This window comes from Bos javanicus, unplaced genomic scaffold, assembly GCF_032452875.1.
Source record: "Bos javanicus breed banteng unplaced genomic scaffold, ARS-OSU_banteng_1.0 tig00002723_1, whole genome shotgun sequence".
Classification (NCBI taxonomy): Eukaryota; Metazoa; Chordata; class Mammalia; order Artiodactyla; family Bovidae; genus Bos; species Bos javanicus.
In genome coordinates this window covers 2263508-2289287 of record NW_026893594.1, presented here as the reverse complement: position 1 = coordinate 2289287, position 25780 = coordinate 2263508, and the positions used below count along the sequence as shown (strand labels likewise).

Here is a 25780-nt window from a genome sequence, read left to right as displayed (position 1 = left end):
TTCCCCTTCTGGGTTCTCTCTGATGCTCTATCCCACCCATGGGGTCCACCAAATATTCTCCAAGGCTCTGTGTTCTTCACCTATGAAGCTATATAGGGCCCCATGGTCAGGACCTTGGTTCCAGAAGGGCAGTTTAGCAAGCAAATAGCTTCCACTAGCTGGTTCTTTTTTTTTTTTTTTAATTATGATATTGTATCCAATTGATTACTAGAATGGTGTTCACATTGCTGACTTGGGGGACACAAGACCAATTAAGGATCTAAACTATACGTGGTCCCTTTCTGACCCTTGACTTGGGGCAGATGTCTGGCCCTTCTCGGCTCTCACCTGTCCATGGCTGACTGCAGTACCACCATATACAGTGGTATAGGCACACATCCTATATCCTGTTCATTTTTCCTACTGACACCCAAGAAAGTCATCACAGTGCTTCTTTAGGCTCTATGCTATGCATCTGTCAGTTGTTCAGAGGCGGCTTTGCTTAACCTCTGCAAGGGCTTTACATTGCTCTATATTGTGGAACTGGTTCTCTCTTGCTTCCATGGATGTGGTGGCACTGTGCTTTCCTGAGCTGATGCTAAGCCATGAGTGATGATGAATATAACTAGCATGCATGATACCACTTTTCTTTGTCTACAGTCAGGTCTTTCACCTATTGTGCCTACCGGTGGTGGTGAGTGGAAGGCAGGCTGTGGTCAGTGTTGAAAAAATCACCTTCTAGAAATGCAGTGATTATAGCCTAAGGAATTTAAAAGATGACATGGTTGGAAGCTGAGTAATTCTTTACTTCTGCTGTGCAATTCCTAGTATGACCAGGAAATGAATTAGTGTTCGCATTTTACATCAGGCTGTATTCCTCAAAATTTGTTTGTGCTCATTAATAAGGAAATAATGTTGAGAAAATAATTGGTCAGCAATAATTGTGGACAGTGCAATAAACAATGCAGCTTATCAGTTATGATATAAAGCATAATAAATATATGGTAAAAAGGAACTTCAGAGGCATTATTCCAAAATACAAGGTTTCTAGAGAGAACAGGAGGAAGTGGGTTCTATAACTGAACAGGAAGAGATGCCTGGACACCAGGAAGTTTCTTTCTGTGCTCTTATTGGATAAAAAACAAATACATAAGTACATTTTCTTTACCTGTGATTCTAAGTTCTCAGCACTAAATCACTATATCTCACATACCCATTAATTTTGTATTATATTTTAGTAATATTATTATAGTAGAGGCCTTTACAAATTATATGGCTTATTCTGTACAGCCCAAGAGAGACCTGGATTTAAGAGACTACTGTTCTGTGATGAACTAACAGCACATCCCTAAATGACAAAGTATATTTTCATGGAAATTGATAATCCAGCTCTAATATTTATAAGGGAGTATGCCTGGACTTGCATAGGCTTGAGGATAAAACAATATGAAAAGAGTAGAGATAGGGGACTAGACTTACCAGACAGACATTTCATAAAACATTTTTTTTTTGTAATTGTTTTGTGTGCCCAGTTAAGAAGAATTCTAAAGAACAGAAGAAATGACCCCAAATTGAGCCATCTATATTTGGAGATACACATTTTGTAATTTAATTAATGATGACAGTGGAACTTTAATCTGTCAGGAACTTTGATCTGTCAGGAAGTGTGTACTATTGGATAAATCCCAGAAGGGCATCTTGTCACTTATCTTCCCTCTGCCTCATCCCCTTATTTTTGTGCTTTTCTCTGTGCATCTTTCTCACTTTCTTTGATTTTAAAGATTTTTAAGTTCACCTTATTTTTTTTTCATAGATAACCTCCTTGTTATATGATATTCCCCACTCCATCTTGATGCTATTATTTCAGTGTTGTCCCACTCACTTCCTCTAAAAGAAGCAAATAATAAAAAATTAAGCAAAGGAGAATATGGAATAAAGTAGAAGATGCTAAGTGTGCTTTCACATAAGAACTAGGGTTCCAGGATTAATTGCTGGAGTCCTGCAATTGAGTCATAACTTCAAAATATCATCTCCTTCAGGAGTGTTTCCCACTGTCAGATGGCTAACACTTGTCCCTTAACACCATAGTCAAATGAAACCTAGGCACTTATGGACTTTCACTTTTCTGATGAATCATTTCAGAACTGCTTCTTTCTATGATGTAGAAGAGTATATAGGGCAACAAGCTCCTCACTGTGGCCTGTCTCTGCAGGGACCTCATGAACTAAGTTTAGACTTTCCCAATCCTAATGTTGCATTCCATCAGAGTAAACAGACCTGTCATTCCTCCCACCTTTTTTTTTCCTTAAAAAAAATGAAAAGAGAAAAATTCCTTTAGTCTCTAGAAATTGTGCACTTTGTTTTAAACTCATGGTGTATCAGGGTCAGGTACTGAGAGAAGAAAATAACATCTTGGATTAATGTACATGTTTCTGTATATTTATAAAGTTTGTTGTTCTTTAATCAGTACAATGACATTCTTGTCCTGAAATGGTGTGTGTCTTCATTGTTTGATGCTTTACCTAGTCCCAGAACTCACCTTTTTGCATTTAGTGCACAAAAGCATTTCATCTCAATTCTGCAGAGACACTATTGCCGGGAGCCGGTGAGGCATTCCACTCGTGACAAAGGTCATGAGGAAGGAGGCTCGGCATACGCAAAGGCGGGATCGAGCCTCAGGAGTCCGCCCGGATATTCTTGAGCATCTTCCCCCAAAAAACCAGAGTCTGCCTACTTTATTGCTTTGTGCTCTCACCTCTGACTTTACTGGGGGCTGTCCCCTACCACCATCTCGCTCTCTCTGTCAAAGAGTTAACTTACAGCTCCAATTAATAAAGTTCCTGGGCAATTACGAGTGTTTAAATCCAAACCCCTCAGATGGCTCTCTAACTCGCCTGACAAGTTTACCCGGACTCCTATGATTGTTTACAGTCTCCCAGCCTCAAGAGGCATGGGAAGCTTAAGATATTCAAATAGCTTAGAGCCTCTCAGAGAATTAGAAACTGTCAGAATAAGACTAGTAAAGGATTTCATTGATGAGTCAATGCTTGTTGCCAAGTTTTCACATCCCCTGAATTGTATCCTTGAATATGTATTAATTAATAGTTAGTATGTAGAAAAAATAAGTAGTGGCCTTGGTGTTAGTAAATTTAGACCCTTAAGGTAATAAATTCTTTCCTTTGTTGTAAACCCATTACACATCCACCCTATAGGAATGCAATTTTATCTTTGGAAGATGGCGCCAAACCTTAAAATAATTACTCTTAGAGAAAATAAGTCTTTGTTGATAAGTCCTTGTCAAGAGTCATAAAATGTTAGTAGGCCTTCTGGCCAGAAGATGATGTAAATCACAAACCATTTGTATACGATAAATTTGCAGGAAAGAAACCCTGGTTTTTGATAAGAATCAAAGACCGCTGATTTTGCATCCCCTATTATCCTCTATGTGTAACTTAGGGTATATAAACCCCTGTTGAAAATAAAGCTACAGGCCTTGCTCACCAGCGCTTGGCCTCCCCATGTCATTCTTTTCACATTCTGGCTGAAGTCTCCATCTGGAGCGCGGAACCCACCATGCTTACTAATTATGCCTGGGCTTCTAAGACCCACTCGAGAAGGTGTCTAGGGTGAGGCACCTTCCGCTATTCAAGAGGGTGCCTGCGGCCTACGTAAGTGGTGCAAACTTCTTGTCTTGAAGTTTTATTGGTCTCCCGCGTAAACCAAGCTACTCAGCCTCTTTTCTCCACTGAATTTTCCTACTGAGCTATCCTCATTCTATTATTCTTTATATCTCTAATTAGCATATAAATAGTCGCCTAGGCCATCTCTCCTTCGAATACCCTGGATCAGCTGGGGCTGGACCCTGGCACACTATATTTTGTCTCATATTATGATCTATTCCATAACAGCTTAGAGAAAAATCTGAACAAACTTTTTGGTCAACCCAATACAAAGTTTTCCATTTCTGAATATGAAGGAAAATGAAAGCATCTTTAAATACAAACACTAGGATCATTTTTAAAAAAGAAAAGAAAAAGCCTTAAATTGGCAGGAGCCATAAAAGTTGTGCAAACACTCAAGTAAGTCAAACCACAGATAACTGTATCTTGGAAAATTATGATGGGAAATTGCTAAACCCTGAGGGGACTGAGAGGTAGTTCTGCAGGTTCATGACCTCACAGGGAAACTCTTTAAATTCCAGTTGGAAGTTAAGCAGGAAAGTTTTCTTCTTTCTTTATTTTAGGGACCATGTTGAAGACAGCCCTTGAGAAGCAGCAGGAAAAAGGCTTGACTTCATCTGCCAGAGCTGTCCTTCCACTTTTTCTTAGGCATCAAAGTAAGACTTAGAAACATCCTTCACTTTCTGGCCAGGGATTGAATAGACTTCTCTCCACAGAGAACAGGAAACTGCCATTATGAGAATTTTCAAGGAGCTGACCCATGATGAGATTTAGAATTCACATTTTTGCATATTCAAAGAGGATTTTAAATGAGGATATAGTACTTAAAATTAAGGACATTGTGAAGAAGGCAACCAAGTCTAAGGCAAGGTAGGCTGTCTACTCTGGAACTAGCTATATAACCATGTTTGTTTGTTTGTTTTCCTAATTGATTTTTTTAAATTTTATTTTATTTTTAAACTTTACAATATTGTATTAGTTTTGCCAAATATCGAAGTGAATCCACCACAGGTATACCTGTGTTCCCGATCCTGAACCCTCCTCCCTCCTCCCTCCCCATACCCTCCCTCTGGGTCGTCCCAGTGCACTAGCCCCAAGCATCCAGTATCGTGCATCAAACCTGGACTGGTAACTCGTTTCATACATGATATTATACATGTTTCAATGCCATTCTCCCAAATCTCCCCACCCTCTCCCTCTCCCACAGAGTCCATAAGACTGATCTATACATCAGTGTCTCTTTTGCTGTCTCGTACACAGGGTTGTTGTTACCATCTTTCTAAATTCCATATATATGCGTTAGTATACTGTGTTGGTGTTTTTCTTTCTGACTTACTTCACTCTGTATAATAGGTTCCAGTTTCATTTGGCCTTAGAATTTTATCTCATTTTTTAAAAACAATTTAATTTATTTATTAATTTGGCTGTTCCAGGACTCTGTTGCTGTGTGGGATTTTCTCTAGTTGCGGGAAGAGGGGGATGCTTTCTAGTTCTGGGCTTCTCTTTGCAGTCACTTCTCTTGCTGTGGAGCACGGGCTCTAGGATGCATGGGCTTCAGTATCTGTGCTCCCAGGCCCCAGAGCATAGGAGCCATAGTTGTGGGCACAGTCTGAGCTGCTCCATGGCATGTAGAATCTTCACTGATCAGGGGTCAAATCTGGGTCTCCTGCATTGCCAGGTGGATTCTTGACCTCTGAGCCACCCAGCAAGCCCTAGAATTTTTATCTTCAATGGATATTATATTTTAATTATCTCAAAGACTTGGAAACAAATAAAATAATAACTAAGATTTGATTTGACAGTGCTGGACACATATTAAGTGTCCAATAAGTAGCAACTGTTTGAATGCTGACATGTTGGGAGGGCTAGGAAAACCTATTACTTGAACTCTAATGAAATTAAACCTCTCTCCAGGTTTTCTTCAAGTTAAATCCCGATAACTATTAAATGCAACAAGTGAATATTTTGTCATAACTAATCAATGATATTTTATTTTTTCTTTTTTAGTATATTCTCATTTATCATGAATTCTTTAATACTGTCCCTCATCCTATTGATTTACATTTAAAACTGGAATGTTTCTGAAGCTCTATAAATAATACCAATATAGGAGAATGGCAATTCAAGTACTGTTCACCATTTACAGTGTTATTGATAATAATATAGTGCTTAATATTCCTACCAAAAACGCTAATGAATGGCTCAAGGAAAGACAAGAAGGGTAAGAAAGTGTGTCTTAAACCACAGAGAAGAGTCTTCTGATTTTAAATTTGTTCACTTAATTTTTCTAAGTGCACTTGATGTCAAATAGCACTGTATTTCTCTTAGAATTGCTCAAGCATTTAAATGGATGAAGTTCTGAGCTGCCCTAGTGCTAGTTATTGTGGCTTTGTCTCTTTCTTAAAATGAACTAAATTACTAAGACAACAGAGGAAAGAAGGCTCAGGTATACATTAGGAAAGACACACATAACATTGAAAGGTTATTTGGAATTCCAGAAATAGTTGATACAGTTAGGAAAATCAGCAGAGCAATAGTGAGAGGCGAGAAAAGGATCTGACATCTACAAAGAACACATTTCTCAGATTGTCAAGGAAAGGAATATGCTTAACTAGATAAGGAAAGAATAAATCTTTCCTAGTTGAAATGAATAATACTCCTGGACCAAAAAGACAGTGATTTTGATGAACACAACAGGGAGGTTAATTAGAATGGGGTAGTATCTTAATTTAAGCTTGAAATATAATTTATGTCATTCAGTTGCTAAGTTGTGTCTGACTCTTTGTGACACCATAGACACTCCAAGCTCTCCTATCCTTCACTGTCTCCCAGAGTTTGCTCAAATTCATGTCCATTGAGTCAGTGATGCCATCTAATCATCTTATCCTCTGCCACCCCCTCCTCCTTTTGCCTTCTATCTTTCCCAGGATCAGGGTCTTTTCCAATGAGTCTGTTCTTCACATCAGGCAGCCAAAGTGTTAGAGCTTAATTTTTAGCATCAGTCCTTCCAATGGATATGCAGGGTTGATTTCCTTTAAAACACTATTTATAATGACCAGCTTACTACTAATATCTCATATAGTTTTGAATATTATATATATTTCAAAGTTGAAACAGGAATTCATATTATTTTCAGAATATTGGAATAGTATTATTGCCAAAATGAATGGAAAGTAACAGAAGGAAGTAAAAATAGTGGGGAGGCACCATTCCTGGATGGATCAAAAGTAAAGGATCCACCTTCAATGCAGGAACCACAGAAGATGCTTGTTTGATCTCTGGGTCAGGAAGATTCCCTGGGAGAGGAAATGGTAACCCACCACAGTATTCTTGCCTGGAGAATCCCATGGACAGGGGAGCCTGACGGATTACAGCCCATGGGGCCACAAAGAGTTGGACACAACTGATCAACTAAGCATGAGCACGTGTCCCAAGCGTGGCCCAGAGTCACTAGTTCATGGTTTGAGGGGCCCTGTGAAGTCTCTCGTGCAGTCACAAATTCTAAAAGATATGGCTATCAAGAAAGGTCATGAATTCTTCTAGCAGAAATATAAAAAGAATAAACTGTTTCCTAAAAAATTATATGAAATGAAAGTTAATATTACAGTGAGTACAGACGGTGGGGAAGGCTGGACCCATGACTCAGCTCTTTGCGGATGGTTTAGAATAGCTAAAAGTGTTTAGTATGTTCATTCCACCAATGAAAATTAGTGATACTGAACAGATAGTAAAATTATCCTCATCTTTTTCTGAACTGTTTTGGTGATGGAGAAGATGGTATTAGAGATTTTAACCTTGATTTTTAATGTCAAAACTTCTTATATCAAGAAGTGTATATACTTATTATATCAAGAAGTAACTCTCAATATATGGGTATCAAGAGTAAATTCTCTATCATTTTCAAATGTTCCCTTCTTGCTTTTAAAATTGTATTGAAATGTCTATACAGATCGGCAGTTATTACCATTTTTATTTTTGTTTTTCTTATTTAACATATTGTAAAATGCTTCACCATCTATATTATTGACTAGTATTTTAGTTATAGAATATTATGTTATTAAGTTGTAGTGGTCTGATTTACATAAACATCTTATTATTGAACATTTCAGATATTTCTGAATTTTCACTATTATAAATGACATGAAATCATCTTCCATTATAAAACGTATAGCATCTCATTTCACTTTTAGAATAAATTTCAGTGTTGGGGTTACCAGTATAATGAATACAAAAACATTTATGATTCTGAAAATATTTGCTATTTGTTTTCATAATTATTAAGTATATTTGTCAAAATGGTGAAATGAACATTAATAATTAACACCATATTTTTTCATACTTCATTAATTTTCCCACTACTGTCTCTTTTCTGTTCTAGGATTCAATCCGGGTCAACCCATTGCATTTAGGACAATTTCCTTTTAAATGACATCAAATCATACATCTTGTGATCATAAACTATGAGAACACTGTATTCTCCATTGTCAATGTTTTAATTCTATTTGTGAAAATTCCTCTTATCTGAAAAAAAGATGGTGGTGAATTGTTTATATTTAGTGAGCACTTTAATTTTAAAATGATGTTTATCTTAAAACTCCCCAGATAAGGGAGATTAACAGCCTAAGAATTATTTAATCATTATATTAATATAGACCCTTGTTTTTCCCCCTCACCCTTTACATTATTTGATTTTTTTTTTTTTTTTTTTTGTACAATGATGCTACCTGAAAAAGAAATAGAGACATGTGGGTCTGAAAGTCACAATAATTTGTTCAGAGAATATTATGAATATTTAAAAGTGTACTCCAACATCTGAAATAGTGCATAACACATAGTAAGTAGTTTGTAAATTTATTGGAAGGTTGGATAAATGGATAAATCTTCTTTCTTTATTAAAAGTTCAAGCATTTAAACATATCTTCACTATAACCAATAAAATATTTTATATTTGTGAATAAGTAAAAGGATGGGTAAAAATACTTCCTATCCTTGATCATGATAAAGCAGGAATTAGAAGTAAAAACTGTCATTTCTACTTTTGCCAATGGCTCTGAGGACTTGTTCTTACCACTTACTGTGATTTTCTTCTGTGTTTTTAACTGTGTAAATGTTTTTATCAGTATTGCCTTATTGGATCCTCACAAGAACCTTATCAATAGCTATTTTAACTATATTCAGTTGCAGAGGTAGAACCCAAGCCTTAGATTTTAAAGTTGCTTTTCCCCATCACATAATAAAACTAAGTAGAGGAGCCTTGATTTGAAGCTAGTTCAGTATGAATCTGGAGTTGATATTCTTCCTCATTTAATTTCATTATGTCCCTTGCCTTCATCCAAGGATAAGCTGATAACTGCTAAATCATATATTTACTATATATATTTTTTCTCTTTTTTTAAGGCCATAATCCTAGATTTTTTTTTACTTTAATTATTTTAAAAATGTTTATATTTTTTTAAATTATGAAAGTATGATAACACAGTTACAGGCAACTTGGAAAACACAGTATAAAGTTACACATAGTCCTACTACATATTACAATTAGTTTTTAAGTAGATAAATTGGAGTTTCAATATCAAACTCTCAAAAATTGATACAGTGAATAGAAAGAAAAGTAGAAGGATACAGCGGACCCAAAAAGAACTATGAACCAATTCAAGACAACCCTCAACATAATTAAATTTGTACAGTTTTCACACAAAAGCAGGATACTAATTCTAATAAATTGTCATTGACTGATCTGTTGATCTTACATGGTTTGTTTTATACTTTTCTATTCGTGGTGATGACTTGTAATTGGGTATGAAGTTCATAGTGCAGACACTTTCAGAGTGTCTATTACTCTGGAAACAAAAATGGAAATACATTTCAAAGTAAGTTGAAAGACAAATGTTAGTTAATATAAAACTGTGTATATGCTAGTCTTTCTAATATTATAAGTTGATTTTGTTAGCTGTAAGTGACAGTCAAAAAAATCAGCTTATTTTTATTTCTCATGGTAAGTTTAATTTTTTGCCTTATTATCTTATTTAACACACACAGACACACACACTCACATGCCATTTGACTGATAAATTACTGTTATATGTACAGGTGAGGACACAATCCTTCACAGCTGTGTGTTGATATGGAAAATGAAGTCAAAATGTGTAATAATAATCTGAATGGCTCATGAAATCTTTGTGTGGGTAAGTTGTCTGGCTTTTTAAATGAGAGAATATAAACTAAAATTGGTAAGGGCATTCTACCATAAGCAACATTTCCACATTTTCCAATTTGACCCTCATTATAATCTTGTGAAATGAGTAGGGAGGTTAGACATGATCATCCCTATATTACAATGTGTGTGAGTACATAGTCGTCACTCAGTGGTGTCCAACACTTTGCAACTCCAGGGACTGGAGCCTACTAGGCTCCTCTGTCCATGGAATTATCCAGGCAAGAATACTGTAGCATGTTGCCATTTCCTACTCCAGGGGGGTACAATAAAGTCATATAAATTTGAAACAGATATCCTTGGATCTTGATCAGATTGGGCCACATTATATAAATCATTAGTAAAAAATAAAGCCTTCAGACTCTGGCTATATTCAGCATCCTGTTTGTATCCCTCATCTGTGCAGTTGTTGCTTATTTGTATCTGTAAGTAACTGGGCTGTTGCCTTCTGATTCTATTAATACCTCATTTGCCCTGCATCCTTAATCAAGAGTCATCACTGAAACATGAACAGAGGAATCAGAAAGTTTTACCTCTACAATGAATGGAGACTTTAGAAAGGCCCCTGCTTTCAAGTTCTTGCTAGAAAATTTTTGCTTCTTTCCCTATAGAGCCAGTGGGATGGACTTGAGTGTTAAAGTCAGAGATTTGGGGTGAAAATTCCAGACCCAGCACCTGCTATTTGTTATATTTTTATCTCCTAAGCATGAATTTCCTACCAGTAAGATAGGGTAAGAAGATCTAACACAAGCTATTTTCTACCCACTAGACCCGGAAGAGTTGCTTCCTTGCATGATTTAACTTAGTCATTATAACATACTCATTGATAGATATTATTCTATTTATAAACTTCCTTTCTTTTTTTTAAGTGATGAATTAGGAATAATACCAACTCAACACATACATACTTGTTATGAATGTTTAGTTTGCAGCACGGTGCTTTCCCAATGAGAATATATATATAGTGATTGAATTAATCTTAAAGGCTCAATTGAGTTCAGATTTTTAAAGACATAATTCAGGGATTAGTCATGATTTTTGAGCACCTCTATAAGCTTTGTCACATTTCCTCTTCTATCTGTAGATAAGGAAGTCACCAGATCAGGGATGTGGCAGGCATGACTAATAAACTGCCCTCCTCCTTTCCTCAGAACTTTGATATGGCTTCAGAATCTTTCTAACAATTGATGCTGGGAAAATACTACTATGTGATCAAAGTTGGCAGTTGAGATTAAAAAAAGGTTTCTTATCTCCACCACAACTGGATCCTTTCCCTTCCCCTATATCAAAGCTCTGACATCTTAAAGTATTTAATAATTTATATATACCACAATTCTTCCTGATATCCCATACCACATTCAACAAATTTCTAATTTTGTGTTCTTACTGACATGAAGATCATTAGCACGTAAGATAATTTTTCATATACATGCACCAACTTTTCAATGATCATAATAGTAGTACAAACTGGTCTGAGACAAATTTTTCTTTCTCATCATTGTAGATGCTACATGTTCACTGTGGTGGCTTTCATCTTTTCCTTGGAAATCATGCAAAACCACAACTTTGTAACTGTTTGTACTCTTGGGGCTCTCACAGAGTCCAAATGTGCAGAAAACAATATTTGTTGTATTCTTGTTCATTTACATTGCAACTGTCGGGGGCAACTTGCTAATTGTGGTGATCATCAGTAGCAGTCCAGCACTCCAGGGCTCCCCCATGTACTTCTTCCTGGCTTTTCTGTCCTTCCTGGATGCATGCTTCTCCTCTGTCATTGCCCCAAAGATGATTGTGGACTCTCTCCATGAAAGGAAAACCATTTCCTTCGAAGGCTGCATGACCCAGCTCTTTGCTGAACACTTCTTTGCTGGGGTGGAGGTGATTGTCCTCAGTGCCATGGCCTATGACCTCTATGTGGCCATCTGCAAGCCCTTGCACTATTCTTCTATCATGAACCACAGACTCTGTGTCCTTCTCATGGTGGTAGCCTGGACAGGGGGTTTCATTCATTCTATGATACAGATTCTCTTCACTTTCCAGCTGCACTTCTGTGGCTCCAATGTCATCGATCACTTCATGTGTAACTTGTACCCACTGCTGGAGCTTGCCTGAACTGACACTCACATTTTTGGGCTTTTGGTAGTCACCCAACAGTGGGTTTATCTGTATCCTAATCTTCTCCTTGCTGCTTGTCTCCTATGGGGTCATCCTGCTGTCTCTGAGAACCCATAGCTCTAAAGGGCAGCAGAAAGCCCTCTCCACCTGTGGATCTCACATTGCTGTTGTGATTTTATTCTTTGTCCGATGCATATTTGTGTATGCACGACCTCCATCTGCTTTATCCTTTGACAAAATGGTAGCCGTATTTTACACCATCCTAACTCCCTTGCTCAATCCTTTGATTTACACGTTCAGAAATAAGGAAGTGAAAAGTGCCAGGAGGAAAACGTGGACCAGAATAATGGTGGTTTCTAATGAAAAATAATCAAAGTTTAAAAAAAAAAAATGTTAAATTTTAGAAAATTTTAAATTAAGTGTAAATGTTGTCAAACTTTCTTAGACAAAAACTTTGTGTCAAACTTATTTGACAGGTAGTAAGTCATCCAATGCTTCCCTGGTAGCTCAGCTGGTTTAAGAATTCACCTGTAAGCTTGGAGAACCAGGTTCAATTCCTGAGTCAGGAAGATCCACTGGAGAAGGCATAGGTACCCACTCCAGTATTCTTGGGCTTCCCTGGTAACTCAGCTGGTAAACAATATGCTAGGAATGTGGCAGACAGGTCATCCAATAAAAGACCATTAACACGTGGCCAGGGAAATAATGTTTTCTCTCAGATCACTTATGAACTCTAATATGGCAACTCCATTTCCTTATATGTAAATTTAAAAATAATTTAATTTTATGCATATAGGAATCTTTTTCTTTTTTTTTTTTTTAAAGAGAGCCATTACCCAAAATGGGTGGGTCATGGTGGAGAGATCTGACAGAATGTGGTCCACTGGAGAAGGGAATGGCAAACCACTTCAGTATTCTTGCCTTGAGAACCCCATGAACAGTATGAAAAGGCAAAATGATAGGACACTGAAAGAGAAACTCCCCAGGTCAGTAGGTGCCCAATATGCTACTGGAGATCAGTGGAGAAATAACTCCAGAAAGAATGAAGGGATGGAGCCAAAACAAAAACAATATGCAGCTGTGGATGTGACTGGTGATAGAAGCAAGGTCTGATGCTGTAAAGGGAAATATTGCATAGGAACCTGGAATGTCAGGTCCATGAATCAAGGCAAATTGGAAGTGGTCAAACAAGAGATGGCAAGAGTGAATGTAAACATTCTAGGAATCAGCAAACTGAAATGGACTGGAATGGGTGAATTTAACTCAGATGACCATTATATCTACTATTGTGGGCAGGAACCCCTCAGAAGAAATGGAGTAGCCATCATGGTCAACAAAAGAGTCTGAAATGCAGTACTTGGATGCAATCTCAAAAATGACAGAATGATCTCTGTTTGATTCCAAGGCAAACCATTCAATATCACAGTAATCCAAGTCTATTCCCCAACCAGTAACGCTAAAGAAGCTGAAGTTGAACGGTTCTATGAAAACCTACAAGACCTTTTAGAACTAACACTCAAAAAAGATATCCTTTTCATTATAGGGGACTGGAATGCAAAAGTAGGAAGTCAAGAAACACCTGGACATTTCACATGTTTCAATGCCATTCTCCCAAATCTTCCCACCCTCTCCCTCTCCCATAGAGTCCATAAGCCTGTTCTATACATCAGTGTCTCTTTTGCTGTCTTGTATACAGGGTTATCGTTACCATCTTTCTAAATTCCATATATATGCGTTAGTATACTGTATTGGTGTTTGTCCTTCTGGCTTACTTCACTCTGTATAATAGGCTCCAGTTTCATCCACCTCATTAGAACTGATTCAAATGTATTCTTTTTAATGGCTGAGTAAAACTCCATTGTGTATATGTACCACCGCTTTCTTTTCCATTCATCTGCTGATGGACATCTAGGTTGCTTCCACATCTTGGCTATTATAAACAGTGCTGCGATGAACATTGGGGTACACGTGTCTCTTTCCCTTCTGGTTTCCTCAGTGTGTATGCCCAGCAGTGGGATTGCTGGATCACCAGGTTCAATGCACTATGCTGGATACTTGGGGTTGGTGCACTGGGACGACCCAGAGGGATGGTATGGGGAGGGACGAGGGAGGAGGGTTCAGGATGGGGAACACATGTATAATTTTTTTAAATTAAAATTGAAAAAATAAATAAATAAATAAATTCTAAAAAAAAAAAAAGAAAGAAAGAAACACCTGGAGTAACAGGAAAATTTGTCCTTGGAATATGGAATGAAGCAGGGCAAAGACTAGTAGAGTTTTGCCAAGAAAATGCACTAGTCATAACAAGCACCCTTTCCAACAACACAAGCGAAGACTCTATACATGGGCATCACCAGATGGTCAACACCGAAATCAGACTGATTATATTCTTTGCAGCCAAAGATGGAGAAGCTCTATACAGTAAGCAAAAACAAGACCAGGAGATGACTGTGGCTCACACCATGAACTCTTTATTGCCAAATTCAGACTTAAATTGAAGAAAGTAGGGAAAACCATTGGCCATTCAGGTATGACCTAAATCAAATCCCTTATGATTATACAGTGGAAGTGAGAAATAGATTTAAGGGCCTAGATCTGATAGAGTGCCTGATGAGCTATGGAATGAGGTTTGTGACATTGTACAGGAGACAGGGATCAAGACCATCCCCATGGAAAAGAAATGCAAAAAAGCCAAATGGCTGTCTGGGGAAGCTTAACAAATAGCTGTGAAAAGAAGAGAAGTGAAAAGCAAAGGAGAAAAGGAAAGATATAAACATCTGAATTCAGAGTTCCAAAGAATAGCAAGAAGAGATAAGAAAGCCTTCTTCAGCGATCAATGCAAAGAAATAGAGGAAAACAACAGAATGGGAAAGACTAGAGATCTCTTCAAGAAAATCAGAGATACCAAAGGAATATTTCATGCAAAGATGGGCTTGATAAAGGACAGAAATGGTATGGACCTACCAGAAGCAGAAGATATTAAGAAGAGATGGCAAGAATACACAGAAGAACTGTACAAAGAAGATCTTCATGACCCAGATAATCACGATGTGTGATCACTGACCTAGAGCCAGACATCCTGGAATGTGAAGTCAAGTGGGCCTTAGAAAGCATCACTATGAACAAAGCTAGTGGAGGTGATAGAATTCCAGCTGAACTATTCGAAATCCTGAAAGATGATGCTGTGAAAGTGCTATACTCAATATGCCAGCAAATTTAGAAAACTCAGTAGTGGCCACAGGATTGGAAAAGGGCAGTTTTCATTCCAGTCCCAAAGAAAGGCAATGCCAAAGAATGCTCAAACTACCGCACAATTGCACTCATCTCACATGCTAGTAAAGTAATGCTTAAAATTCTTCAAGCCAGGTTTCAGCAATATGTGAACCATGAACTTCTGACGTTCAAGCTGGTTTCAGAAAAAGGCAGAGGAACCAGAGATCAAATTGCCAACATCCACTGGATCATGGAAAAAGCAAGAGAGATCCAGAAACATCTATTTCTGCTTTATTGACTATGTCAAAGCCTTTGACTGTGTGGATCACACTAAACTGTGGAAAATTCTGAAAGAGATGGGAATACCAGACCTCCTGATCTGCCTCTTGAGAAATTTGTATGCAGGTCAGGAAGCAACAGTTAGAACTGGACATGGAACAACAGACTGGTTCCAAATAGGAAAAGGAGTATGTCAAGACTGTATATTGTCACCCTGCTTATTTAACTTATACGAAGAGAACATCATGAGAAATGCTGGACTAGAAGAAACACAAGCTGGAATCAAGATTGCCGGGAGAAATATCAAAAACCTCAGATACGCAGATGACACCACCCTTATGGCAGAAAGTGAAGAGGAACTCACAAGCCTCTTGATGAAAGTGAAAGTGGAGAGTGAAAAAATTGGCTTAAAGCTCAACATTCAGAAAACGAAGATCATGGCATCCGGTCCCATCACTTCATGGGAAATAGATGGGGAAACAGTGTCAGACTTTATCTTTCTTGGCTCCAAAATCACTGCAGATGGTGACTGCAGCCATGAAATTAAAAGACGCTTACTCCTTGGAAGGAAAGTTATGACCAACTTAGATAGCATATTGAAAAGCAGAGACATTACTTTGCCAACAAAGGTCCGTCTAGTCAAGGCTATGGTTTTTTCCAGTGGTCATGTATGGATGTGAGAGTTGGACTGTGAAGAAAGCTGAGCACCGAAGAATTGATGCTTTTGAACTGTGGTATTTGAGAAGACTCTTGAGAGTCCGTTGGACTGCAAGGAGATCCAACCAGTCCATTCTTAAGGAGATCAGCCCTAGATTTCTTTGGAAGGAATGATGCTAAAGCTGAAACTCCAGTACTTTGGCCACCTCATGCGAAGAGTTGACTCATTGGAAAAGACTCTGGTGCTGGGAGGGATTGAGGGCAATAGGAGAAGGGAACGACAGAGGATGAGATGGCTGGATGGCATCACTGACTCAATGGACATGAGTCTGAGTGAACTCTGGGAGTTGGTGATGGACAGGGAGGCCTGGCGTGCTGAGATTCATGGTGTCGCAAAGAGTCAGACACGACTCAGCAACTGATCTGATCTTATCTGATTACTGGTCAGTTCACTTGCTACTCATACAATGGTTTATAAAATTTCTGGAGGGAAGAAATAAAATATCTTACAATTAGAAACAGGAGCTTACTCAAGCTATCCCAGATGAAAAGAGTTTTATATTTATGTTGCTGATTTTAGTGACTGATGAAAATCAGGACACAGGGATAGAAGAGACCAGAACAATCACAAAACTTCCACTGTAGGGATTCCTCTAGCACAGGTTTATAAATAGCAAATCCCATCCTGGATTTCAAGGATCCCTTCCCTATCTACTTTTAGAGAATGCATAAATTTCTGATATATCAAATAAATTACTTATTATTGCTTTACTTTACTATATTGCTATACATTATTATACATATTGTGTTAAAATTATAGCAATTTAGATTCATCCTTGAGAGATTTGTATTCTAGTCTCAGTTCTGTTACTAACTAGCTGTGTGAAGAACTTGATGATTTATTTCACTTCTCTGACCCAGAATTCTTTTGTTTAGGGTAGATTAACAAAATTTTTATATATATAATATATATATACATACACACTATATATATAGTATAATATTATATAATATATATAATATATAATACTATAATATTATATATATATATAATATATATATATATTTCTCCAGGTTTATATATATATATATATATATATATATATTTCTTTTGCATATTCTCTGAGTCAAGGATTCTTTCTTTTCATGCTATATATTTTGGTATTTAGAGAAACTTTTTAGAAGTAAGTCTTCATATTCCCATTTAATTAATGGATGGACTAAAGGTCAAAGACTTTAAAGTGAAAGTGTTAGTCACTCAGTTGTGTCTGACTTTTTGTGACCACATGGACTGTAGACCGTCAGACCCCTCTGTCCATGGGATTCTCTAGGCAAGAATACTGGAGTGTGTAGCCATTCCTTTCTCCAGGGGGTCTTCCTGACCCAGGAATGGAAATCGGTTGTCCAGTGTTGCAGGTAGGTTCTTTACCATCTGAGTCACCAGGGAAGCCCCAAGACTTTAAGGAACACATCAAAAATCTTTCTCAGGATTCTTCCAGTCTATTTGTTTAAAAAAAAGAAAGAAAAGAAAAGAAAGGCCATGTGTTGGAATGTGATTTTTCCCTACAAAGTTTCTCTGAGCTGCTTGAACTTGCTGGTTGCCACTAGACCCTTTAGCAAAAGTTCTAAGCATGGTACAATTTACTCATGGCATTCTTTCACCTCAGTTGCTGTCTGCTTTCACCTATACATACCCTGGGCCTCTCACTTCATACTTATTGAAGATACCTAGCAGGCAATGTCAGACCTTATAGGTAATTCTCAGACCATAATGCTGGTTGTAATATGATCTCCCAGGTAGGAAAGTAACTTTTTGATATAATCTAACCTGTCTTTAATACCTTGTGCTGTGCTGTGCTTAGTCCCTCAGTCATGTTTGACTCTTTGCAACCCCAGGGACTGTAGCCCTCCAAGCTCCTTTGTTCATAGGATTCCCTAGGTAAGAATACTGGAGTGAGTTGCCACGCCCCTCCTCCAGGGGATATTCACAACCCAGGGATCGAACCCAGATCTCCCGCATTATAGGCAGATTATTTACCATATGAACCACTAGGGAAGCCCAAGAATAGAGGAGTGGTTGGCCTAGCCCTTCTCTAGGGGGTCTTCCCAACTCAGGCATTGCACTAGGGTCTCCTGCATGGCAGGCGGATTCTTTATCAGCTGAGCTACCAGTGAAGACCCTTCCATACCTCACAACCCTTCAAAAGCAAAGATTTAGCTCTGTTTCTTTTAAGAGGAAGAGCATCTATCTTGATAAAGAAAATACATGAGATAAGTATTCAAGTTTCTTTCTCTTTTACTTCTTTCCTGTCTTCCTCTATAAATTGGTTTAAAAAACATGAATAGGATTAGAAATGGAAGGTTTGAACATCAATAATGTTAAACTAAATAAGTATTGATTATTGTCGCTGTTCAGTCCCTAAGTCTGACTCTTTTGTGGCTTTTCAGACTCTGCCAGGCTCCTCTGTCCATGGAATTCCCAGGAAATAATACTGGAGTGAGTTGCCATTTCCTTCTCCAGGAGATCTCCGGAGGCAGAGATTGAACTCATATCTCCAGGACTGGTAGACAGATTCTTTACCACTGACCCATAACTGCCTGTTATAAAGGGAACATAGGAAATTCAAGAGATTGAGAAATTTGCTTAAATTCACATAAAAGGTAAATGGAAAGGCCAGGACTCAAGTTTACAGTACATATTTCATCCCTGAGCCTTTCATGGGTTTCAAATGTCCTCATGCCTCTAGAAGAGATGGGCATAAAGAAACCTTATGGAGAAGGAAAGAGAATTTCCTCACATCGAATCACATACACTGAAGTGTAACTAATTGGCCCCCAGGTTTGCTTTTGCTCTTGGACCGTCTGAGCTAGGTAGCTCATTGCATATCCTTTGGGACTGGTTTGGGAGAAATACTTTCCTGGAAGGTCCTGAAGCTGAAGTCCTGTGTTAGGCATTCACAGACTTTTGTAGGAGTTACTATAAATACCCGATGAAGTAAAAAGAAAACACTTAAACTCATGATTTTCCAAAAAATATATTGTGGGAAAAGAGCTGACTTCAGAGGCATTTCTCAATAAGAATGGAGAAATAGTTTTCTTCACAAAGTCTCCAAGAAGCAAATTAAGAAATTTGCCCCATTTTTTTCACATTGAAGTGGACTCCTCTCCGCTTCAAAAAGAGAACTTGTTCTGTCTAAACAAGTGCTTCTGAGGAGGAGCTTGTGAATTATCGCCACATGCAGAGTTCCCTTTCTCCATAAACTCCTTACATCCCATGACCTCTTGTGATAAACCCCAAGATAAATCTTAATGAAGCATAGTTTGTGTGTTTTTTTCAGGTTTCATATAATTTAACTTTTAAATACATTAAAGTTGAAGATGTGCAAAGTATATTTTATTGGAAATCATCTGTTTGCTCATAAGAGGTAAGTTTTTTCATTCTTTCTGAAATATTTTCTTCTAATTGCCTCCTAAAGACCGAGCTCTTAGAATCTTTAGTCAGAGTGTCTTCTAATGGATGATGGAGGTCCTGGGGAGTGTTCACACCAATGAAGGGTTATGTTGATCTAGGGTTCCTAGGCTTTCCTTGGAGTTGGCGCATGCCTGTACTACCCTTAAATGCATCTCTGCTCACAGAGGGTACAATGAACTGGATTGAGGCCAACTTGGTAGAAATTTCTGTCTTGGGGAATCTTCTTGTTGAAAGTGTAGGTCATTGCTGATGTTTCTAGGATGGAATATAAAATAGAACTGTGCTTTCTACACAGTTGAATTTTCAAGCCCCCCGAAAACCCTTTGCTCATAATCAGACTCCCTTTTTGGTTTAGAGGAAAGTGACTGTGTGGTCAGCCAGGAAGAAAGAAGCTGAACTGTGATGAAATTTTGGCTCAAACTACCCTCTCTAATATTTTTGCTCACCTTCCCACTCTGTCTTTCTGTATCCTATCCCTGACTATTGTTTCTCTGCTCACTCACTCTCCTCTCTCCTGCTCTAACTTCATTAGTCTGCTTTTTTCCTCCTCTTCTCTATAATCGATTTAGGTTTATTTAGTTTTCTGCTTTGATATTAGCCTCAATATGCAGTTTAATTAACTTGATTTTGGAGTGAGGACAGAAATTAAAGATATCAATTTGACATCCTTCTCTGACGGCTCAGAATTTCTTTTTCCCAGTGATGACTGGGATTTGATATTTTATATGAAATGTGGGTGAGTGCTAGGCTATCTAGGTACACCCTTGTCTAGTTATACCCTAACTGCTTTAGTTAGAATACTCTGCATTACAGGTCAAACTTTGTAACTAGAAAAGGACAAATAAATGGCCACAGTTGCCTTGCAAAAAATTATGGAAGTCAGATGAAATAATACAAGGGAAAGCTTGTTTGAATGATAAGATTAGATAATAAAAATATTTAATCCGGTATTGATTTATTCAATCATATGTGTATGGAAACCCACATAGTAATATAGGAGCAGAGAAGATATAGGCACATGTCTATTTACCTGGAGGAAAAAAAAATTACAGACTTTTGGCCCCAAATATTATTTAATTGGTTAAAATTTCAACAGGTGAAAGTAAAAATCTAAGGATGAAGGAAGCAAAAATAGTTTCCTCTACCACTAGTATTATTAGTATCATTCTATTACTTCAATTTGGGAGATACCATCTTTATTCTTTCTTATAGTATTTCTGTGCTTTTTCATATTAGTGTTGAATGACCTATTAATTTACTTAAATATGAGTTTTCAGATACTTTTCCTCTTTCTGATTATCACCAATCCTTCATGGCATCAGAGATACCAACAAGTCAGTCATCAGATATGTACTAAGAGACTATTCATTATCCAGAGTCAACAGATAGAGCATGGAAAATTGTCCTTAGCCTCTTTACAACAATTTGGTGAAGTGGTGGGATGATCCAGGGATTGGAAATACAGACTGAATTCTGTCATAAAGTTCTGAGGGGGTATTGATCCAACCTAATACATAGATTAAGTCTATATGTCCCCAAATAGTTTCTTTGCTTACTTAAAGTGAAACAAAATACAATTAGATGCACTGGTTTTCACAGTGGTCTATTATCTGCCCACTGATTGTCTTTTACAGCTTTCTGATTTAATGAGAGTGCAGTCTTTATGGAGAGAAGATATATTTTTCCTAAAGCAATGCATGCTGTTCTTCTAATAATATTTAATCATTCTCTCCAAACTGCTCCTCTTCTCACAGCAAAGGGCCCACTGCCTTTTTTTTTTTTGGAAACCTAATGCACTGAAATTGAATAATCATGAACTTATTCTCCTTTTAAATATTCATCAGAGATTACTGAAACTGTAATTTGGAGTGAGTGAAAGTTGCTGAGTCATGTTCAGCTCTTTGAGACCCCATGTACTATACAATCCATGGAACTTTCCAGGGCAGAATACTGCAGTAGGTAGCCTTTCCCTTCTCCAGGGGTTCTTCCAAACCCAGGGATCTAACTCAGGTCTCCTGCATTGTGGGCAGATTCTTTACCAGCTGAGCCACAAGGGAAGCCCAGGAGTACTGGAGTGGGTAGCCTGTCCCTTCTCCAGTGAATCTTCTGACACAGGAATTAAACCAGGGTCTCCTGCATTGCAGGTAGATTATTACCAACTAAACAATCAGAGAAGCCATTTTGAGATTATAGTAATTATAACATTTCTTTCTAATATTATTTTAGCTAAACTACAAGGAAGCCTAAAGTTTTATTTAGATGTGTAAATTTATTAGAGGTAAGTGGACAATTTGACTTATTGATATGAAAATATTTATTATTCAAGGAAACCCAGTATAAGCTTGTTGAATACTTGGGTTTCAGAGACTCTTGTTGGAAACCTCAGCTTAACATATTGAAAGCCATAGCTCCATTTCTTTCTCATATTTGAACAGTGCAATCAATTTATTCTCCAGGGATCTTTCTACTTTGGCATTAAAATTAATTTGTATTATCACATAGAATTGTGTGTAATTTTATGTAATTAATGATCTTATGTAGAGGAATGTTACTTCTCCAGCTTGGTTGTGAAGAGGTAGAGGACATCTTTCCATTCCCTATCAGCTGACTTTAGATATCAGTAGCTTCTTCGTACATGTTTGATGACTGAGTTGATGCTGTTATTGATGCATTGAAGGATTGATAATTAATTAGAAAGAGAAAAAGTGTCTCAAAAGTCATATTAAAGCAAACCAAAAGGTCATTTGACATTAAAGTGAAAAAGCACAGAAATATTATAAGAAAGAATAAAGGTGAAATCTCTCAAATTTAAGTAACAGAATAAAATGGAAAGAAGACTAAATTTGATAGATTTTAGTGCATAAAATTGAAAATAGCTCATAACTTAAAGGTATTAAAATTTTATTGACAAAAGATTTACATAATTCAAAATGGATAAAATATAAGCAAATATATACACAATATTATGCACTGTTGCTAACCAAAATACAAATAATTTTAATTCAGATAATCAAGTAAATATGAGTGCCCCATGTTAGGTTTTTATTAAAAATTCATGGCCTATTGTTATAAATATAGAAATAATGGAAAAATACAATTGGTGCATAAGAAGAAATATTTAACTATATAAATACACACACGATCCTGAAAACACTCACAGAATATGTAAGGAACTAACATTTTCATCCAGTGAGTGAAATTGGTTAATTATGAATTTTTAAGAGTACTTTTCACAGTCTGTAATCTACCATAAACTTTGGAGATTTTATTATGCAAATATATTCATTCTAGTTTTTTCTAAAGTATATTGAAGTAACCAAATTGGAAGATTATTTAGTAGTTGTTAATAATTATGAAATATGCATATTTATGTCAGTAATCTCTGGGACACATTTTGATGAAATTATTAAAATAACCAAAAGTTGTATAAGAAGAGTTTATTCAAAAGTTGTTCATTAGGATGAAAATTTGTAAACAACTTTAGTCAAGATATGTGATAGAATTTATATTATGAGATTTTGATACATTAATTTATGGTTGCTAAATTAATAATTACAGTATGGATACTCTTTAAAAAATGTGAAAGGCTTTTAGTAATCAAAAATGAAAATTAGAAAGTATAAAAATATTATAAGATGATTGAAAATTTATATATGTGTATGCTTATAACCGAGAAGGCAATGGCACCTCACTCCAGTACTCTATCCTGGAAAATCCCATGGATGGAGGAGCCTGGTAGGCTGCAGTCCATGGGGTCGCTAAGAGTTGGGCACGACTGAGCGACTTCACTTTCACTTTTCACTTTCATGCATTGGAGAAGGAAATGGCAGCCCACTCCAGTGTTCTTGCCTGGAGAATCCCAGAGACGGCGGAGCCTGGTGGGTTGCCGCCTAGGGGGGTCGCACAGAGTCGGACACGACTGAAGCGACTTAGCAGCAGCAGCATGCTTATAAAAAGAATAAAGTAGAACAATGGGAGATATTTATAGGTTTAAATCCTGAAATACATTTAAAAATTATGTCTTAGATAAAAATTGGAAGAGTACAAACCTCTGGAAAACAGTAGTAGGAGAATCAGATATGGGACAGGGCATTATATGAGTTTTAGAAATATAAGAAATGGCACTTCAGATTGGATCCATAGGGTGTGAAGATTAATTTGATACATTTCTTAATAGCATGGGTAATGGATTATTTCAAACATATAGTAAATTTTTCTCAAAATGTCAGTTTCAATGATTTACTCAAATATCTCATGTGCCCTAATAGTATAATTGCAACTAGCCTAAAAGTTGAAAAAACAGTTTTTTCGTAAAGCTTAATGCAAACATGATTTTGAAGAGATCAGAAATAATGGGTGCAACCTGGTTTCCAAATCAAGAAATGTGTTTCTTCAAGAAAGAACCCCCAAAAGTGTTATTATAAAATTATATAGAATATAAAATTATATACATATATATAATTATTATATATATATTTAATATATAAATTCAGTAGTTGATATGTATATATATTATATGAGCATATATATCATATACACTATATCTATTGGAACTTCTAATTGTCATTTGAAGAAAAGACATCAAGACATTAAAGTGACCTTATCAATATCATACAACAAAGTCATTAACTCTCAGACTTTGGCAAAAAGCACGGTCATTGAGGGTTCTCTTGCACAAATCTTATTCCCTATAGAAAGAACTGGTTAAAGCATGAAAACCAGTGTAAAAAACATTATTTCATAATTTATTTCAATGCATGAAAACTTTGAGAAATAGTGAGTTATATGTTTTGATGGAATTATAACTCTAAAAGTTATAATTTCAAGTCCAAATACATTTCTTTTGCCAAGTCACCATTTCCCCCACTTCCTTTGCGGATGAACCGCTTCTCAGCTATGCCTGTTTTACATTCACCATAACTATGGAGGTGAACAACAGTGTGAACAAGTTCATTCTGCTTGGGTTAGCACAGAATCTACTAAAGGACAAAGTAGTATTTGTGATCTTCTTGCTTCTATACCTTGCAACTCTGTTGGCAAACTTCCTAATTGTGATGACCATACGAAATAGGCAGACACTTGGGAGCCCAATGTGCTTCTTCCTTTTCTACTTATCCTTTGCTGATGCCTATTTTGTGACAACCACTGCCCCTAGGTTGATTGCAGATTCTGTGTCTTAGAAGAAAGTCATCTCCTACAATGAGTACATGACCCAGATCTTTGCATTTCACTTCGTTGGGTGCATGGAGATCTGGGTGCTTGTCCTCATGTCCATTAATCGCTATGTGGCCATTTGCAAGCCCCTGCAGTACACAGCCATCATGAGCCAGTGTGTCTGTGGCACACTGGTAAAACTGGACTGGGTGGAGGCCTTCATTCTTCAGCACAGATTCTCTTGGTTTTGACATTACCCTTCTGTGGCCCCAATGCTATTGATCACTATTTCTGTGATATGAAACCATTGTTGAAACTTGCCTGCATTGATACTTATGTCATCAGTCTACTCATAGTGTTTAACAGTGGGGCTATATGCATGGTGAGTTTCATACTGCTGCCAGTCTCCTATGTTTTCATCTTATGTTCTCTGAGTAATCATAGTGCAGAAGGAAGAAAGAAAGCCCTATCTACTTGCACCTCTCAAATTATTGTTATTGTGTTATTCTTTGTACCATGTATATACACATACACTCAGCCTGTAACTGCATTTCCAGTGGACAAGATGGTGGCTGTGTTTTACACTATTGGGGCACCTTTGCTCAACCTCCTGATTTACACTCTGAGGAATGCAGAAGTCAAACAGGCCATGAGAAGGCTATGGTGCAACAAACTCTGACTCAAGATGGCAAAGTGCAGAAGATGCCAATTGCTAATTCTGCCACAGTATAAATAAAACTGAATTGATAGGAAAGGCAAAATGTTCTCATCCCAGTGTAGACAACATAGTTCTCTTCCAGTGGGACCTGTGCAAGAATAAGCAGAATCTATAGAGCATAGATCTGTATTATTATAACCAATGTCTCATGGAGAGACAACATGAAGTGCAATCACAATTGTGGGAGCATAAGAGCATTCCTCACTTCTGCCATCTGCTTTGATATTCTTTTGAGGCTCGAGAACCAGATTCTGTTTTTTCTGTAGCTTTATTTTCTTATTTTGAACACTATTTTTTGT

At 37.1% G+C, this 25780-nt stretch overlaps 2 pseudogenes; both read left to right on the top strand.

The window, feature by feature from the left end:
* Positions 1-11423: 11423 nt before the first annotated feature.
* LOC133243919 (olfactory receptor 4C15-like) lies at positions 11424-12358 on the top strand (annotated as a pseudogene).
* A 12173-nt stretch (positions 12359-24531) lies between these two features.
* Positions 24532-25563, top strand: LOC133243924 (olfactory receptor 4C11-like; annotated as a pseudogene).
* Positions 25564-25780: the final 217 nt, after the last annotated feature.